This window comes from Mesoplodon mirus (genome assembly GCF_964341445.2).
Source record: "Mesoplodon mirus genome assembly, chromosome: 9".
Lineage (NCBI taxonomy): Eukaryota > Metazoa > Chordata > Mammalia > Artiodactyla > Ziphiidae > Mesoplodon > Mesoplodon mirus.
The window spans coordinates 30,406,562-30,418,681 of NC_138985.1; positions in this window are offsets into that span (position 1 = coordinate 30,406,562).

Genomic DNA, 12,120 nt, shown 5'->3' on the forward strand with positions numbered 1-12,120 from the left:
TCTCTAGTTGTGGCAAGTGGGGGCCACTCTTCATCGCAGTGCGCGGGCCTCTCACTATCGCGGCCTCTCTTGTTGTGGAGCACAGGCTCCAGACGCGCAGGCTCAGTAGTTGTGGCTCACGGGCCTAGTTGCCCCGCGGCATGTGGGATCTTCCCAGACCAGGGCTCGAACCCGTGTCCCCTGCATTAGCAGGCAGATTCTCAACCACTGCGCCACCAGGGAAGCCCCTATGGGAGATTTTTATGTACTAAGATTCATTCCGAGACTAATAAGAAAGAACTGACTAAAAGTAACAGATCTGATACATCAACTTATATTTTTATTGATATCAATATTGAAATTGATCAACTCTTATTTTACTCCTCTTTGATTGCTGTAACGTTGGTGGCATTGGCTACACTCTTGGAAAATCTTTCTCCAACTCTTTGATTACTCTGGAAGTTGCCCTAATGTCCTTTCCACCTTAAAGCTTACTTTTCTACCTAAAGTAGCTGGAATGGGTTCTATTACCTTCGTATGGCTCAGAACATGTGTGTTCCTGACGGCACCGCTGTTCTGGGGTCAGAGGGCAGGGCCCGAGTCCTTGGCAGGGGCAACCAAGGGCCCAGGGCTCCGCCCACAGGAGCCGGGCCTCCGCTCTCTTCTCGGTCCCAGACAAGGCGAAGGCTGCTGCCATCTGAGCCGGGAACAGCACATGTCCCACCCCTTGTCTGCAAAAAACGAGAGGCAGTCCTGGTGGGCACATGACATATGACATGCAACACTGGAGCAGTGGGAAAAACAACACAAGCATAATAAAAAAATGCAGAGTCACCACTTACCACCTCTGGTTTTGTGGCTCCATTTTCTCAGCTGTGTAACACCAATATGTGAGCACATCTGTGTAGCCACTTCAGGGAGCAGCTCAACACTTGGCAAAACAAAACAAAACAAAACTGACTCAGCAGCTTACCGTTTCTCTATGGTGACTGCGTGATTAGCGCACGTGAGAATCATGGCTTATGTAACAAATGGGTCTGAGGACCACCTTACTGCAGACGTTCTGAAGGATGTTGGTTTCAGGGCAGTGAACAGAACAGAACACCTCCCTCACAGAAGTTGCTGGAGGAGGTGAGACGTGGGATGGTGAGGGCATGGCCCAGAAGCTGCAGGGGGAGGAAGCAATTCTGAAGGGAAGGGGCTGCTCACAAGGGGTCCTTGTAGAGACGTCTAGGAGATGAGGACCGAGTAGGACTGGAGAGCGTGGGAGACAGAATCTGCCAGTGTGCAGGGGGCCTTGCGGGCAGGTACAGGAGGGAGAGCTTTTCTTCCGGGATGCGGTACGTCAAGGGCGGGTTGAGGAGACTCAGGGGTCAGGTGAGATTTTATGTATTTGTTTTTGATTTGGGGATAATGTGACTAAGTTTATTTGTGTTCTGGGAGGGAAAGTGAGAGGGAGGGGGCATGAAGTGAAATTCAGAAAAAAATAAGAGGTAGAGGGTCATGAACACCGATGACAAATTAGATTTCACTGATCTGGGCTCATTTTAAAATTTTCCTTAGAAAGTCATAAAAAGAGAACACTCTTTTTCAAAGATATTACACACTAATGCCATCCACACAAGGGAGCCCTAGAAATGAAACGTTCATAAGAAAATGCTTGCTCATAAACTATCACTACCTCAAGTACGTGTTAGCACTTGCTTTCAGGGTCTACCGAAGTGCCTTTATCTTATTAACCGTCTATATTTTAAGGTCTTATTCAAAACTTCTCTTTTCTGCCCGATTCCACTTTAACTGACACTTTGGAACACCCCAGAACATGCATACTTATGTGGAATCAAGGCCAATAGTACCCCAAAGCCAATAGCTTCTCAGTAATCGCTGTTCAGCCATGGCAGGGAGCTGGACTGGCAGCCAGGTCAGATAAGGCCTTTGGATTAATAACCTCAACGTAATCTGAACTCCCCACAGCCCTGTGGTCTGCCAGCCAAGCTGAGCTGCATACACGTGGGATACAGCTTTCCTGCTGAGATTTATGGTACTTCTGCCTTCCTTGGTCACATTGCAAACACTGAGAGCACTTAACTCCCCACTTCACTTGCTGGCTTGACTCCTTCTCTCTGGAGAAACGGGTGCAACAGAGTGGAGTTAAAACACTTAACTGAATATTTTACAACCTCAGGAAGGCCTGGGGTTAATCCTGATTGCATCTGAACTGGTTGAATATCAAAAAGCATCTTGCTTTTTATGAGTGTCTCCACATCCTGAAATCCACAGAAGTAAACATCTGGTGAAGTACATAAGCATAGCCTGGATGTAAACACTTTGCAGAGGCTGAGATAGTGAGAAAGGAGATCCTTGGCAAGGGGTCTCCTTGAGAAATTGAATCCAGTTCCACCATCAAGGACATCCATGTGAGTTGGATGGATTTCCATTCTTAGGGTTATCTGGAAAAGAACCTTCCTGAGACAAACGGTTTGTGGTGTTTGTGTTCTCATTAAGTCCAGAAAACTCTCAGAGCAAGTGGAGAGAGTTCTTATTTGGCTTCTGGTGGCCAACGCAGTTGAGATGTATTGAAGGCCACGCTGCTGGTGTCTGAGGGGTGTTCAGATTTTGTCCATCTCTGTGACTTTGTAACAGGCAATGAGCAAGGGTCTTCCCTTGGAAAATTGCTTCATAGAGCAGCTTCCCCTGATTTTCTTTTTAAAAAGTGGTTTTCCCCCCAACTTTCAGTCTCTCTGGGGGTGATCTCAGTCTCCCCCATGTTTTCAATGGCCTCATCCAGGTAGATAGAACTGTGCTTATCTAACCTCTCTCCTACCAGAGCTTTACTCCATCACTGAAGTAAGCTGGACATTTCTCATGTAACATCCCGTCAGCTCCTCTAAAATGCTTCATCTCCAGCCCAGGCCAGCCTCCACGTCCCTCCAGCTTCCCTGCTACTTCCAGAGGTATCAGCATGGACCCATTCTCTCTTCCTCTCTCCCCACTAGTGGTCAGCTCCTTCCCAAAGATGTTTGTGAGTATGCCTTAACCTTCCACCCTCAGAGTCTGCTTGGCCCCTGCCAGCCCTCCTCTGTGTCCTCCTGGTCATCACAACCACCTCCTAACTTGCCTTTCCTAATCTCCTCTTCATCTCCAATCCAACTTCCTGACACAGAACAAACTTATCTTTCCAAAGCTCAGCTCTGGGGAGGTGACACCCAGTTCCAGTATATTCTGCATTTATTTTTTTCCTGCTCTGCATTGCCTGTGCCCTCTCTGACTCATATTCTTCCTCATTGTACACATCTCTCCATTCTCCAGTCCCTATTATGTGGTGTCCTCTAAAAGACACCAGGCATTTTGTACTTGCCCTTTATGTCTATGCTATATAGACTTACGTAGCATATGTCTACATATGCTACAAGCACTGCCCCAAACACTTTCTATCCTTCCTCCACAATTCTTCAAAATCAGCTGGAATCTTGCTCTCTCCTAAACCTGCCTTCTGCGTTCTCTCCCTGTGTACTTTCCAGAGTAAGACTGACCTCTAGAAAGGATTTGACAGGGGTTCTCCTCAGTTTTCTGATTCTTTTCCTTACATTGATAATTTTCCAGTCTCTATTCTTACTTGTCGTGTTGGTCTTCCAGGGCTGCCATGACAAAGTAACACAGACTTGGTGGATTAAACAACAGGAGATTATTGTCTCACAGTTCTGAAGACCACAAGTCCAAACTCGAGGTGTTGGCGGGGCCATGCTCCTTCTGAAACCTATGGGGGAGAATCCTTCCTTGCCTCTTCCTAGCAGGTGGTTGTTGGGAATCTTTCGTGTTCTTTGGCTGGTAGCTCTATCACTCCAATCTCTGCCTTCATCATCACATAACCTTCTTCTTGTGTCTCTGTGTTTACATGACTACTTGCTTATGAGGACACCAGTCATACTGGACTAGCAGCCCTCCTTCACGGCAGCATTATACACAATAGCCAAGAGGTGGAAGCAACCAAGTGTTCATTGATGGATGAACAGAGAAGCAAAACATGGCCTATCCCTATAGTGGAATACTTCCTCAACAAAAAGGAAGGAAATTCTGACACCTGCTACAACATGGATGGACCTTGGGGACATTATGCTAAGTGAAAGAAGCTAGTCACTAAAGGACAAATACTATATGATTCCACTCACATGAGGTATCTAGAGAAGTCAGATTTATAGAGACAGAAAGTGAATGGTGGGTGTCAGGGGTTGTGAGGATGGGGGGGAATAGGGAGTTGTTTAATGGGTACAGAGAGTCAGTTTTGCAAGATGAAAAAGTTCTAGAGATGGGCAGTGATGTGTACAAGAATGTGTATGTATTTAACACCGCTGAACAGTACACTTAAAGTTAAGATGGTAAATATTATGTTATGTGTATTTTACTATAATTAAAAATTTAAAACAAACATAATCTGTACCTCATCCCATTGTCCAGGATTTCTCTCAACTTAGGGCCACAAGATTCTGCGCTAGAGCTCTATTCACAAGCAACCTGCTTTCGGACCTTCTTCTGCAGTTATATCCACAAACAACTCCATGTTTTCTGGTCTGGTCCTTTATTCCTTGTTGGCCAGGCATTATGGTGTAGCCTGACCCTATCCACTCTTCCTTCTGTCATTCCCACAACACCTGAGGCTCACTAAGGAGCCTGTGTGGTCTTGCACAGGACCACGGTCACAGACTGGGTGAGAATCCGTGAAGTCGTACAGGCCACCTTCTCCCCACTTCTCTTTTAGAGATGGGGAAACTCATTCTCAGGAATGTCCTCATCCTCTAATACTTACCTTGTAATTTTTTTACCTCTTATTCAAGTGTCCTCTGTATTTAATTTTCATTACATTGTTTTTCTGAAGATTTTATCAACACAAATAGTGCATTGCCATACCCATGTCGGTTCTAATGCTCTCCTTTTCCCACTTCTTTCCCTTTAGAATAACAAATCAGAGCCCCTGGGAGTGCTGAGACCTTAAACCAATGAAATCCTATGTAAAATTTTAGTAGAGTATAATAAATAAATACTTTCACAGTATGTGCTTTCCAGTGGAAGCTTTTAAGGAAACAGGCTCTACCACAGAGTCTGATTTGGAAGGTATATCTGAGAGAAGAGATTATAAGTGATTTGAGCCTGAGGACAGGTATGAGCATGGATGAAAGTTGGAGATGGGTATGGAAGAACATTGAAGGTGAAAATAATGATGTGGACAAAATTGGGGAGAGAATGGGGGTAGAAATCATAAGGGATTTATAAACACAAGGTGGCTGTCATTTAACTGTGTGAATTGGACCAATGACAAATGAAGTTGGAATTGTAGACAAGAACCATTCATGGCGGCATTTGAAGCTGCTCTAAGAAGCTTGAGCTCTGACTGGTGTTTTTCAACTTGTGGTCCATGGACCACCCACATCTGTTTCACTTGAGTATTTGTGGCAATGAAAATTCCTAGGTTCAGTCTTAGAATTTTATACATCAAAATCTTTGTGCTTAGGTGATAGGAATCAGCATTTTTAACAAACTCTCCAGGCAATCCCCATGAAGCACATAATTAGAAAACTGGGTAAGACTGAGAAAACTATTAAAAAATTCTTCAATCTTAGCTGCACCTGAGAGAGCACCTCTTCCCACAGATTGCAGAGGTGTGGAAGGATTTCAAACTGGATTCTGAGAGTAGCATGTGATGTTATGAAGCTTCCATGTTCCAAGGAAATATTGGCTTGCAATGTGAGATGGAAATTTTACAGCCTTGTTTTATTCATGAATTTTGCAAGAGTTTCCACATTTGCCAAAGAAAACGTTTGCCAGAAGTAAAACACACAAAAGATGCACCCCTCTCTCTTCCCACACATGGGTAAGTCATTAAAATGGAATAAGCCTGACAGCTGACAACTCAGGTGCTCAGTGGATGCTGAAATCTTCTTTTCTTTTTCTCTCTTCTTTCTTTTTAATTAGTCACAAGGAATGTGAATATGTTCTACTGACTCCTGATCCCAAGCAAAATTTATAGTTTAGGCATTATAAACTAAGCTCTAACATTCATTTTCCTTTGGCAGGAGATAAAATTCTCCTTTAAAAGAAAAATAGCTATTTATTAATGTGTACAAATGCAAAGCCAGAGTAGAGAGAGCATTAAAAAAGGGATACATGATGCCACCCTGCAGGATGGGGTGGATCAGGCTCCTGCATGAGGGTTGGAAGGGGGAAGCCTTGGAGAGGAAGGAAAAATGCACAATTTCATGGAAGAGCTTTCTGGCCTGAAAGAACAATGTGGGCAGTAAAAGGCACAAGGGATGGAAAGGGCAACTATGTGTAAAAAGGACTCTCAGGTGGCTTGTACGGTGTGGGAAGATACTCATGGAAGTGGTTGATCTCACATTGGAGAAGGCCTCAAATATCAGGGGGAGGGGTTTGGACTTAATCTATAGACAGTGGAGCTCCCTTTATGCTCAATAATGTCATACTTTGGGTAAAAAGTTCTAGTAGTCTTGTTTTATGTAAACCAAAGAGAAGACAGACTAGTTGTAAAGCAGTTACAGGGGTCTTTTGGTCTTTCCCTTAATGACAGACTTTATAGCAGCACAGTGGGTTTGAAAAAGTGTTGAGTTTCAGGTGGGTTGAAACATCAAATCACTATGAAGAGAGAGTCAGGCACGTGTGTCTGTGCAGGTGGGTGAGGGAAGAGGGACATTTAGCAACAACCAGGACTGAAAAGTTGAAACAACTCGTCTTGCAACCTTGATGCTTGTTCAGCTCAGAACATGGGGCTGGGCAGGCAATACTCCTAAAGACCCGTCTTGACCATTAATGACGTTCAAAGTAGACTTGAGAGCCTTCACTTACAAATATGGAAACAAATGGCTGTTTCTCTTTGCTAGTACAGCCATCTATCCCATAGTACTTCCAGGAAAACAATATTATAAGTATATTCATATTTGTATAATGATCTAATTAACTAGGCAAGTGCTGATTCAGCATGGGATTCTGGTTTGAAGAATCAGTCATGTGGAAATGCTACACACTGCTAGAAATTCCTAGGTACTAACTATTCCACTCCAGACAGATTATCTAGCTTAAGGTAAGTATGGTATGGTCTCTGAAGATAGAACTATGATCAGGACAAGGGTTAAGTGAGAACCATGGCACCATGAAATCAAGACTCAGGAAGGAATGGTGCTGCATCTAGGCAGGTCCTTTGCTGTACAATTAAGAGAGAAAAGCTGGGGGAAAATTCCCCTGCTAGTTATCAAAAACACTATGTAAACCATTTCTGAATATTTTTCCAAACAAATGTCTATAGATCTGTCTGGTAGAAATTGAGTCATTTACGAGCAAAGGGAAGACTACCTCACCAATGTTCTCTACAGAATTCCATTTCTTTGTGGACACATTTTGAGAACCATTGATTTGACAAAGATATACATAATTGACACAGATTTACAAAGACTAGTTTCCAAGGGTTGCTGCAGATAACCTTGCCAATGCTGAATGAATAGACTTTATCTAATGACTCTTCTCCATATATTCCTATGGCTAAAGTTGTCCTATGTGCTCACCAATAGCAACAAAGTCCAGGAGAGCCATAGAGCCCAAGTAGATGAGGAAAGGATACTCCAGGCACTGTTTTAAGGCTTAAGTATATTAATTCATTTAATTCTTCTGCAGCCATTTTGGAGAGGTATCTTATTATCCTTCTTGTACAGACCAGGAAATCAAAAAATCAAGAGAAGTTACATCATTTACCTCAAGCCACACATATCCAGTAAGTGGCAGAGCTGAAATGAGAATCCAGTCAGTGCTGCAAGCCACTATGAAGCCCTATGCCACACTCTTCATACAAAAAGAAGAGGAATACCAACTCGAAATATTCCTGGAGATGAAATTTGATGGGACTTGGAATTTAGATAGCTTTTTACTTATTTCCCATATAAAAAGGCCTTTAACATGAAGACTTCAAAGAATCTCCATAAACATTGGTATTATTGTCTTAATCACCTTTATAATGTTTAAACATTTTGGGAATACAATCTTTGTATTTTTGGACACCTATAATCTCCATGAACTTGGTCAAGTCATTTCAGTCTCCTTGAGCTCAGTTTCCTAATCTGTAAATTGGGGATGATTCTAAACAGATTCTAAAGTTTGCACCAAGGTCTAGTGAGATGAGAAATGTTCAGGAATCAGCACTTGGTAGTTCTAATACATGTGATTTAGGGTTATTAAAATAAACAGTGAATTAGAAGACAGATTTCCAAATTTCAAGTTAGACTGTTGGGGAAAACAAAAGAGACGAGGGGAACATTCTTGTGAAGACAGAGGGAAAGGCAGTCCTACTAACGGTGGACAAACATGACTCCAGGGAATCTTAGAGGCGCAAGGCTCTGTTAAAAGAGAAGAATGGGAGGAGAAAGAGGGTATTTATTATGGGTTGAATTGTTGAATCTGAAACAAAATTCATATTTTGAAGTCCTAGCCCCTAGTACCTCAGAATGTGGCCTTATTTGGAAATAGAATTGTTGCAGATGTAACTAGTTAAGATGAGGTTGTAGGGGAAGGCCCCTAATCCAATACTACTGGTGTCTTTACGTAAAGGAAATTTGTTCATAGACATGTGCAGATACCCAGGAAGAATGTCCTGTGAACTTGAAGCCACAGATAGAAGCGTTGCTCCACAAGAGAAGGAACACCAAAGATTGCCAACAAACCACCAGAAACTAGGGAAGGAATGTGGAGCAGAGAGTCTCCTTCACAGCCTCAGAAGGAATCAACCCTGCAGATGCCCTGATCTCAGATTTGCAGGCTTTACAACTGTGAGAGAATACATTTCTCTTGTTTAAGCCAGCGACATTGTGTTACTTTGTTATGGAAGTCCTAGAAAGCTAATAGAGTGTTCCAGTCTGATTTGAAGCTTGAATGGGGTTTTGGTCAATGAAAAGACTGGGAACAGTGACAGCATGAATGAAGGCACAAAGAAGCAAAGGCATGGGAACTATGCGGGGGCTGAAGGGCAGAGTGATTGGGGATGTGGAAATTGAAGAAGAGGGCTGAGTGTAGCCTAAGGACTCCTGGAGCCATGGGGAAGAGGCAGAGACTTATGGCAGGGGTGGAGAGTACAGAGCAAAACGTTTTTATGTGTCTCAGGCCACATATTCTGGCAATGCTGGAAGGAAATATTAGAGTTTAAAGGACAAGATGTTGAAGGAAACATTTGGAAGGAGGTTCAATTAGTCTATGAAAGACGATAGGGACTGGTTACATGTGGGCATATGGATGTGGAGGAAAGGTGAGTGTCAACACATGTGGATTGCACGTGAGGGGCAGGGAGCTGAGGATGCTGCTTGTGAAGCCTAGAGGACTGGTCTGCTGATGTCATTGGCTTATGAACAAAGTCCCCAAGGGAAAATAGCATCAAAGTTTGGTGTGATTTTTTTTTTTTTGAGATACCCAATAGGCAGGTAATCCAGTTGTGAATCTCAGGAGAGTGATTGAAACTAAGTAAAGAGCTGCATAATGAATAGATGTGCTGGGTGCATGCATTGTTGATCAGAAGAAATAGCAACTACAATAGGAACAATATAGATAAATTAAAGTTACTGATTTAAAGTTATTTAAAATATTCAGTTAGTGAACACCGAAAATTACAGAAGGGAATTTTCTATTATTTTGATTATTAATGAAAGAATGTGATTCAAGCAAGAACTTCTTATGAGATTTCTGAACTGTATTTTGCTTGGAGAGCCACTGACACAGTTGACACATTGACAGGTCCTGGCATAATATCTCCACCCAGACAGATCCAAAAAGAGCATCGCCGTTGGGCTCATCGATCAGCAGGAAGGTGACCTCTACAACATGCACTGAACATATGGTGTCTGCATTGTAAGGGTTTGTCCACACAGCCCAAATGGGTGAAGGTGGCCCCAAAGCATGCAGTTTCAATACGTTTTCAACATGGATTTGGCAGATAACTAACCAGTCATCGAAAATCAGAATTATGGCATTATGTGATTACTAATAAATGCCAAGATATCCCTCTACTTTAAAAAGTGATGGTCATTACATGAATTAAGGTGGAATTCTAAGGGAGGGTTTAAACTAAATCTAGAATAAAGGAGTGTATGGTAATAGATTAATATGTCCCTTAGGTCTGTTTCCACCCAGTTTTCCTCTTTCTCTTTTTTATCTTTATTACTTGCCGTTCATTTGTTGATGAAAACAGAGTGTTTGTCATACGGTTTCTCAGAGTCCTAGCATTATTATGTTGTCAATTAATATGTTCCTCTGGCCCCTATATTCGTACATGTTGGTCATTACATATAAACACCTGACAAGAAATATATAGTAAGAATCATCATAGGTGTTGCTGTGTCATTCTGTCAGTGTCAGGAGGCAATTAATGCCTGGTTTTCTCCCTTTTCTTGTGAAATGAGCACCATTGATGATCATTGTATAGATTTGTTATTTCATTAGACGCACAATACTGATATTCTCAAGCTATTCTTTCTCAGTCATTTATTAGCTGAAATACTTTTATAAAGAGAAAATGTCCATCCACTATTTGGTTAACCCTAGCTATAGATTGCATAGGAAAGGCAGGAACAATTCTTTTTTTTTTTTTTTTGGTGGTACGCGGGCCTCTCACTGCTGTGGCCTCTCCCATTGTGGAGCACAGGCTCCAGATGCACAGGCTCAGTGGCCATGGCTCATGGGCCCAGCTGCTCCGCGGCATGTGGGATCTTCCTAGACCGGGGCACGAACCCTTGTCCCCTGCATCGGCAGGCGGACTCTCAACCACTGCACCACCAGGGAAGTCCAGGAACAATTCTTTATCTTCTGCCTTATTTACACTTTTCACATTAGTGATGTGGGTCTTTAGAATCCTCTGGAGGTTACCTGTAGATTCGACTGGTGTGTGTGTGTGTGTGTGTGTGTGTGTGTGTGTGTGTGAATGTGTCATTCTGAAGTAATGATTTTAAACACATATGATGCCTTCCTATCTGTGACAGTCACGATCTTTCTCAATGCTTCCTATGTCCCATCTTTAGACATCTTTAGTTGACAGAGGGGATGTCTTTAAATTGGCTTCTGACGTGACTAAGCAATCTTTGATGCTTCCGTGGCTTCTGGTGTGATGGGAATATTCAGGCTAATCCTGTAGGTTTCCTGCCCCAGGCTTGGAATGAAACTTTAGTCAGAAATAGTATTTAGCATACATGTCCTAAGCACTAAGACAACGATTTCTTTAAGCTCTAGGGGTTCAGGAAGTTAAATCGTATAGATGAAATGTGATGGTTAGCAGACAGTTATTTCTTCTGCCAGTGACACATATGTCCCCAAACTGTGGTGACTATGTGTGTAAAAGAAATATTTGAATATCAGTGTCACTTCTTAATGTTAATTGTTACAGTCTATTTGACAATTACCAGAATATTTCTGAAGTAATTTTTGGCTATGTTAAAATTAATAAAAATTTTACAAAATTTGTTTTTTTGTTCTCTCAGCACTCTTATCTGCTCATAATCACCACTGGGAATCTTTTATTCAATGTATTCTTTTAGTTACAAATTTCTAAGAACAGTGAGTTAAGAAATCTAAATATTTTACTTGTTGCAGAATATCCAATGTGTAACTACATTTTGGGGTGTCTCAGGTGGGTACTAAGCAGGAGAGTTTCAGACTTAATAAAATCTGGACATACTATCTGTGCCTGAAAAAAATAATCTCAACCTCCAAATGGCGGTTCCTTTGATGATTGGGTCAGACTGTTGGTCTCTCCTGTTCTTCACATCACATGCCTCTCAGCCTAGGTGAGGGGGAGTAGGGCTGCTGAGATCATTCCCAGCTCATGCACTTTTCATTGAACTAAAGGTAGATTTCTAAGAGAGTCAGTTATACATAAATCCTCCCCTTACAATCTTCACAGGCTGTTTCATTTCCTTTCTGTACACACATTTAAAGTTTGCTTTCAAAGGGGAGAGACTAGAGCAGAATTCAGGGTCTGTGGACACAGATGGCCTCAAAGTGTGTTTTCTTCTCCTTCTGGAGAGGTTTGTTCTAAATGAAGGGCAGGGTTTCACAGCACTCAGTGACTTAAAAGAAGGCATATCTGCCTGTCCAGTGGATTTTATT